Below are 8,616 nucleotides of genomic sequence, written 5' to 3' on the forward strand. Positions count from 1 at the left end.
AATTAGAGCTAAATAACAGCATAGAACATAGAGCCAGGACTGGTCGCTGTAAATAAACTTTATGGGACCTCAGAAAACTTGGCCACACACATGATACATGGACTTCTGGTTAACTAAAATCAATGCTGGACCATGAATATTGCTGGACCAGAGAATGCCAATAGAGAGGCTCAACCTGTATGTGGTAAAATGTTCAGGTTTTCTAACCATTTTTTTTAAAAGGCTGGAAAGAGTACCATAAATAGGACAGGGATTTTTCAGTGTTTTTCTCTCCTATTTTCTAATGATAGGTCACACTTTGCAAAGAAAGTTCATTTTTCCTTCCATGTCCATTACAGTAAATACCTCAGAGAAAAAAAAATAATATAAATAAATATGATAGAGCTAAATTTTGAGCCAAATCTTCAGCTGGTATAAATTAGCGTTGTTCCATTTAAGCTAATGTATATCAGCTGAGGATCTGACATGTTACCTGTCACATGCTAGTACTGTACATACCGTTCTGTTTCAATTCATAACAAGAAAGGTCTCAAACCAAATCTCCAAGCATTTGGAGCTGTGAAAAGTTTGGATTCTGCTCTGAACTTTGGAATCTGGACCCATTCGGAAGAAAAGTAAGTATATAGGGTATTTATTTTTCTGCTAGCTTTTTCATTAAAAGAAATATAACTTCCTTTCTCCATCATCCACTAAAGCTGAGGTGTGCAAAAATACAGGATTTGATGGTAGGATTTTTTGTTTATTATATGCAAAATTCTTGAGCAAAGGATTTTTTTTTGGGGGGGAGGGTTGATAATAAATTGTCCTGGTTTATAATCCAGAAACAGATAGCAAAGGGTATAGTAGTTTATACCAACTAGGGATGTTAAAATGTAGTTAAGTAAGCATGCAACCGCTGAAAAATTCTGCGGTTACATGGAGGGAAGGGCAGTTGGCTCCCCAGGAGACATGTGTACCTTGTGCTTTGCCCCCCTGTTCTGCTTTCTCTGATACAGAGGCAGCAGTGTGGAAAGGGTGGGGCAGGTAGGAGCTGGTGGGCACGGGGAGCCCCAATGTGCACCGGGAACCTGCGTGTAATTGTGAAGGTTAACCAGTGAGTCTAGACTCATCAGTTAACCATGTACATGGTAATACTTTCACATCCCTACTACCAACCTGATCGTTACCCTTTTAGCAAAATAATTAACCCCTCCAAAAGTCTTCAACACTTTAGTTCTATTTTTTTGTCCACAAAGGTTTTCTAGTTCCATTTGTTTGCTTTTAATATGAAATCTAGTACTTCAGGGCTTCTGAAATAAATAAAAAGGGCAGAGATATTTTGTTTTGCAGCAGATAGTCGTTGAAAAGATAATGAAAGATAATAGTAACAGGAGTTAAAGGGAATTTTAAGAAAACTGCAGGCTGATGACGAGTCTTGGTCACAACCATAAATAGGTGATGTATAGAAGACTCAGAGGGTTAGTCATATTAATTTGTAACTTTAAAAACAATGAGTTTCACCTTAGAGACTAACAAATATATACAGTATCATGAGCTTTTGTGGGCAAAACCCACTTCAGATGAGCTTGAGTCAAGGAGGTGGGTTTTGCCCACAAGCTCATGATAATATGTATGTACACATACGTCTGTGTGTGTATATATAAAAATTTATTGTTTGAGGGTCTACATAGAGGCCAGGCTCATGCTGCCTTGAGGGCCAGGTCTCTGTGGTCAGGGCTCTAAGATAACATAGATAAATAAAGATAATATAAATAAATTGCTCACAGTGGCATGATTCTTACAAAGGGAAGTGGATGCTTTAAAGACTGCAACCAAGCTAAAACCAAGGTGTCTTATTTACTAGATTCGTTGCTACAGTCCCACGTGCCACTATTTCTCTAGTACCTGGCTGGGTATCCTTGTTGCATTATTCAGAAGGGCCTAGATTTTTAAAGGTTTTTAGGTAACTGCTGCACTTAGCATTGCAAGGCCTAAATCTCATTTTCAAGGATATTTAGACACTTAAGAGCCAAAATCCTTTTGAGTTATGGGATTTAGACTTGTGAAATCATTTTTGAAAAAAGTCTTAGGTGCCTAAATCAGTTAGTCTTGCAGAGCTGAGTGTAACAATGCCAAAATACCTTTTAGAAATTTGGGCCAAAGTTCTATGTGTTGCAATATCTGATTGCAGTATCCCACTCAGACTTGCCTGTTTTTCCATGGACACTCCTTTCAGTTTGTTTCCCGTGTCTTTACAGCAAGAAGGATTTAATACCCACTGTCTAGGCTGGCATGTTATGGCACTGAGAAATCTTATTGGCAGAAAAAAATTAATTTTGTGTCTTTGTTGTTGAACAACTGTGCAGATTTGCTTCTTCACACAGCAATAAGTATTGTCAATCTGTGGAACTCCTGGCTTGAGGAGGTTGTAAAGGCTAGGACTATAACAGGTTAAAAAGAGAAATAGATACATTCATGAAGGTTAAGTCCATAAATGGCTATTAGCCAGTATAGGTAAGGAATGATGTCCCTAGCCTCTGTTTGTCAGAGGATTGAGATGGATGGCAGGAGAGAGATCGCTTGATCATTACCTGTTTGATTCACTCCCTCTGGGATACCTGGCATTGGCCACTGTCGGCAGACAGGGTACTGGGCTGCATGGACCTTTGGTCTGCCTCAGTATGGCCGTTCTTATGTTCTTATTTAACCAGAATCTTTCCATACTTTGTGAGTCCTACATTTTTTTTCTTTCAGCATAAATAAAATGAAAACAATAATCGTTTTTTTTTCTTCATGGAAAAATTGAACTTTCTTAATCAACTGATCTGGAGTCATAGATCTGCTTACTCTGTGGACTAAACTACATGTTATGGCTAGTGCTCCAATGGAGACTTGCCATTCATCTTACCTAGTGGTTAGTCCAGTTTGTGTTTAAATTGTTCATGCACTGAGGGGTGCATTACTCTTGCTTTTGGAGAAAATATTCCACAGTTGGGGAAAGCTCATTATCATGAAGATTTTGCCTGAAATTGAGGCCTTATCTACATTAAGAGGGCTTTGCCAATTGGTTACACTGTCCCCAACCTGTTACTGTGGATGCAGTATCAGGTGTGTCTACACTATGGGGGCTATGCCATCATAACCCCACAGTATAGAGGCAGACCACAGTGATGGAACACATTATTCTGTCACTGTAGGATCACCTCCTCTCCTAGCTGCATCTACACAAGAGATTAACATGGCATAGCCTGATTTTTCACACTCTTCTTGGAGAGAGATATCAACCTGAATTTTAAGTGTACAGTATAAAAATGGGGTAGTTTAAGCACAGTGTAATATTGATGTAACTGCATCTGCCCAGGGCTTTTACAGGCATAACTATGTTGGTAAAAACCAACCCCCTAACCAATATAACTATGCCAGTAGAACATTTTAAGTGTACATCTGGCCTGAACTTCATCCCGTGAATACTCTTGTACCACCTAAATAAGCTTTCTTCCTTGTGTCAACATTATTCAAATATTGGGGATAACATCCTTTCCTTAGTCTGTATATTTTCAAATCTCTTACTTCCCCACCAATGGCAGTCCCTCCAGCTTGCTGGATACATAAGCTGTTCTTTTCTGAACTCCTTCCCATTTTTCAATATGTTCATTTTATCAAAGGAAAGATTAGGTGAGGCCCTTTACTGTCACAATGTGGAAACAAACCCCTAAGCTTAGGTCTCAGAGGGTAAGCAAAGGATAAAATAATTACTTCTACATTTTATTTTGTAATTTTAAATTTGCAAATGAAGAACAATATACTGCCTTGACTTTACATTCTGTAAGGTCCCACTGGATATAAACCACAGTCAAGTGTGGCCCTTCAGTGACAATGCCCCCACCTCCCATTGTTAAAGACAGAATCCCAAATTGTTAGACAATCTGTTTTGTTACTTTGTCTGCAAAATTTCTATTTAAAATTAAACCAGCCCCTCCTTTTGTTCTGTTTATATAATAGACAATATGCCTTTTTTAAACAAAGATTGCCACCCTCTGTCCATGGCCTTACTGTTTTTAAAAGTCTTACTATGCAGCTATAACCATGCTGACTCCCTGTGGCTCTGGCTTGCCCTAATGGCTGAATCATACATAGATTTCTTACTCTGTACAGCAGTGTTCTACAATCTTTTTAAGCATGAGATCACTTTTTAAATGTAAGTGCAATCCAGGATCTACCTTAAATCCAAACATCCTTGCCCCACCTCTTTCCGGCCCCTTCTCTAAGGCCCCACCCAGGGCCGGATTAAGACCTTTAGAGGCCCTAAGCACTGAAAAGATTGTGGTGCCCCCCATATGTAATTCAAAATAAAAATACTATACTGTAAAATAAAACTTTATTTTTCGAAATGACACAACACGTACATGTTTGCTGAAATTAAAATAGCTTCTTTTCTAGATTTTCCGATTGCAAAATTCTGGGTAAGTTCATCGAAGCTGACTCGACGTAGCATGTCTGCTTCCATACACAATAGGGAAAGTGAATCAAGTCTGTCCTGACATGTTGCTCTCTGAGGGTTTTTTATTCTTTTCAGCTGAGAAAAAGAACATTCTGCGGAGTTCTGATTTTTTCCCATGATGACTATTTTGATGCTTTTTTTTTGAAATATCAAATATAAAAATTTTTAAAAACAATCTCTTTTTTTTTGGTGCCCCTGCTTTGCTGGTGCCCTAAGCACGTGCTTAGACTGCTTATTGGGTAATCCAGCCCTGGCCCCACCCCTGCTTACTACATCCTCCCTCCTCCACCCCATCTTCACTGAGGCAGACTCTGATCTTGGGCTAAAGGATTTGGAGTGTGGAAGGTGTTCTGAACTGAGCCTGGGGCAGGGAGTTGAAGTGCAGGAGGGGGTTCAGCCTCTGGAAGGGAGTTTGGGTTCAGGGGGACTCAGTGCTAGGGAAGAGGTTTGGGGTGCAGGACTGGAGCTGGGGTTCGAAATGCTGGCTCCAGCTGGGCACTGCTTATCACACTTAGCTTTTGGGTTGTGGTGCAAGGGCTTAAAGCAGGCTCCTCCCTTCCCTGGCCCTGCACCACTCCCAGAAGCAGGCAGCAAACTCTCTATTTCTGTCCCCACTCTGCTCTGTGGAGATGAGGAAAAGTTTGGAGGGCGGGGCACTCTGACATCACCCCTCCCCCCTTCCTCTTCTTCCTGTGCCCTGTACAGCAAACAAGAGGCCCCCGGAAGTGGGGGACAGCTCCAAGGCAGAGGGCAGGAGCAGCACGGTAGTGCTGAGAGGGGCAGATGAAATAACAGCACTAAATAGCCTCCCAGCCAAAACTGTCAGGGTCACCTATCAAAAGCTCCAAGATCTATCAGTAGATCCCGATCTACTGGTTGATGACCACTGCTGTACAGTCTTTGCAATAACAGAGTTGGGTCCTATAACAAAGGCATATAAAGAGTCCTATTTTACGATGCAGAGATCAGTCATTTGATCTTTGTTAAAGATAACATCCCCGGATATCATGTTACACAAACAAGTAATCACTTTTCAAAAATTAATCAACTGATACACAATTACAATGATACAATTCACTTCTTATTGGGAACCTTTCAGTGCCAACTTGATGCCTCTAAAAACAGGTAAGTGCATCTCTTGAGAGCCCCCTAATTTAGGGCCAGATTTGCCCCTCTAAGAGTGAAACCTACAAAAAGAACATGGCATTGCAGCTCTGAAGAGTTAAAAAAAAATCTGGCCTCCTAAATCACGAAAGTTGCTTAAAAATCGATTTTACATAAATACTGTTTGGTTTTTTTTGCTTGTCTTGGGTTTGTTGAGCCTTTGATGTTCATTTTCAAGCTTCTCTCTGCAACCCTGAGAGCAAAAGACACCCTTTTGGGTCCCCCACCCTCAGATTAAAGGTAAGATTTTTCTGATAATTAAATTACTCTAGAGAGATAGACCTTTATCCTATAATTACAGAAATATAGATCAGGGATAGACCTTGATCTAGTCCAGCTTCTTGCACTGAGGCAGGCCTAAGCAAACATAAAACATCACTGACAGGTGTTTGTCCAACTGGTACTTTAAAACTTCCAGTGAGTGGGATTGCATAAACTCCTTTGGAAGGAAGCCTATTTTAGTATTTAAATAACCTTTATAAAAGGGGTGGGTAATTATGGTGTGTCTACACAGCAAAGTTATTCCGGGCATTATTCCAAAATAACTATGTGAGCATCTGCACATGGATTCCATTATTTTGAAATAACCGACGGCTTATTCTGAGTTCTGTAAACCTCATTCTATGAATAACACCTATTCTGAAATAGCTATTTTGAGATAAGGCATGTGTAGATGATCCACTTCTCCTGTTTATCCACTGGCAGGCCCCCACACCGCTGTATTTACCTGCACCTCTGCAGGTCTGGGGGAATCACAGTTATGGATGTGGCCTATTGGCCATGGATCACCATTCCTGGCCAATAGAAGCTGCAATTGCCTGTACCTCCAGAGGTGCAGGAATAGTGACAGCAGGTAAAGTTCCCCTTACTTCTTTTCTCAAGGTTAAACATACTGGCTGTGTCTACACTGCCACGATCTTGCGCCAAAGAGGCCGCTCTTGCGCAAAACTTGCTGCCTGTCTACACTGGCCGTGTATTCATGCGCAAGTAAACTGACATTCTACTGTATGAAATCAGGGCTTCTTGCGCAAGAACTATCATGCTCCCGCTCAGGAATAAGCCCTTTTGCGCAACTGTTCTTGTGCAAGAGGCCAGTGTAGACAGACAACATGAATTTCTTGCGCAAGAAAGCCCTATGGTTAAAATGGCCATCAGAGCTTTCTTGCGCAAGAGAGCATCTACACTGGCATGGATGCTCTTGCGCAAAAGCACATCTCTTGCGCAAAATCACATGCCAGTGTAGATGCTCTCTTGCACAACTACTTTAACGCAAGAACTCTTGAACTAAAGAGTTTTTGCGCAAGATCATGCCAGTGTAGATGTAGCAACTCAGTATTTTAGCCTATCCTTGTATGTCAAGTTTTCTAACCCTTTATCATTTTCGTTGCTGTCCTCTGGGTTCTCTCCATGCATTTGTTCATCTTTCTTTCAAGTACAGTACACCCAGAACTGAACACAGTAATCCAGCCCTGACCTCACTAGTGCTGTATACAGCAGTATAATTACCTCTTCTGTCTTACATATAACATTTCTGATAATACACCATGGAATATTAGCTTTTTTAGCAGCTGCATCACATTGACTCATGTGCAATTTGTGATCTGCCAGAAGCCCAAGATCCTTTTCAGCAGTTTTACTTCCTACCCAGCTATTTTGTAATTGTGCATTTTGATTTTTTTATGATTGTAGCTCTTTGCACTTATCTTTACAGAATGTCATTTTGTTAATTCTCAGGCCAATTCTACAAATCGTCTATATCATTTTGAACTCTTAGTCTGCCCTCCAAAGTGCTAGCAACTGCTCCCAGCTTGGTGTCATCCACATATTTAATAAGCGTACACTCCACTCCATTATTCAAGTCAATAATGAAAACATTCAATAGTACCGAAAACACAGGATAGGCCCCTGCAGGATCCTATTGCATATCCCCCTTGCTTGGCAGCAAGCCATTGACCGCTGCTCTTTGAGTAACGTCTTTGAAATTCACTATAAGAATTGCCAATAGTGACTGTTGTGCTTCTACAATTGGGTATTCACCATCCTTTCCTCCTGGCATGGAACAATCAGGGTGTTTTACTTAAACTAGAGACCGTCTCAAGAACCCCACACATCTTAGGATATCAGCAAAGGCCCAGTGCCTCTACACAATTTCAAACAGACTTAAGTCCTGGTTGGGTATCTGCCTAGTGACTGCTTCCCAGCCGCATTTTTTCTGGTTCCTATCCTCCAAACATCTGTGGAGCCTTCACACCACAGTGCTATGGCAGAGAAGCTTCTCAGGTTCCCAGAAAAGGGAAGCCTGCTGCAGAGTTGGTACTCTTTCTCCTCAGCAAGTTATAGATGGTTAATTAAGCTCCCAGCTCCTTCTATTAGTGAAGGAGAAAATATGGTCCTGAATATGACCCCATTTCTTAAGTCACCATCAAAGTTTAAGATTTTGAAGCTGACACAGGGATTTAGCCATGTCACTTTTATTAGTTTAACTTGGAGGTGTATGCTTAAAGGGCTGCCTAATGAGCCCTGTGCAGGGGCTCAGAGCTGCTGTGGATGGAGCTGCTGAGGCCATGGCAGCTCCCTGCTGGGGCCAGGAGAGCACGCCTGTTCCCAGCCATGGCAACTACCTCGGGTTGGAGGAGAGGTGTGCTCTTCTGGCCTCAGCAGGGAGCTGGAGCAGCCATGAGCTCCTCTTGTCCCAGTTGCAGGACCAGATTAAGAAAGGAGATTTCAGGGCTGCAGCTATTAAAGCCCCTGTGTTCTGGGCCAGCCTTTCTTGATGTGGGTGCTACAGTTCCTCCAGGTGCTACAGTTCCTATTCCTCCCCCATCTGGAGCTGTGTTACTGTGGCCAACGGGTGCTGTGGGGGGTGGTGCCTGCAGATGAACACAGGGCAGGGTAGGCCACTCAGAACGCCATTCCCCTCTACCACCAAATAGGAGTTGCCCTAGGTAAGTGCCCTGCACCCCTCAGTCCCA

Source organism: Pelodiscus sinensis, chromosome 6 (genome assembly GCF_049634645.1).
Source record: "Pelodiscus sinensis isolate JC-2024 chromosome 6, ASM4963464v1, whole genome shotgun sequence".
Classification (NCBI taxonomy): domain Eukaryota; kingdom Metazoa; phylum Chordata; order Testudines; family Trionychidae; genus Pelodiscus; species Pelodiscus sinensis.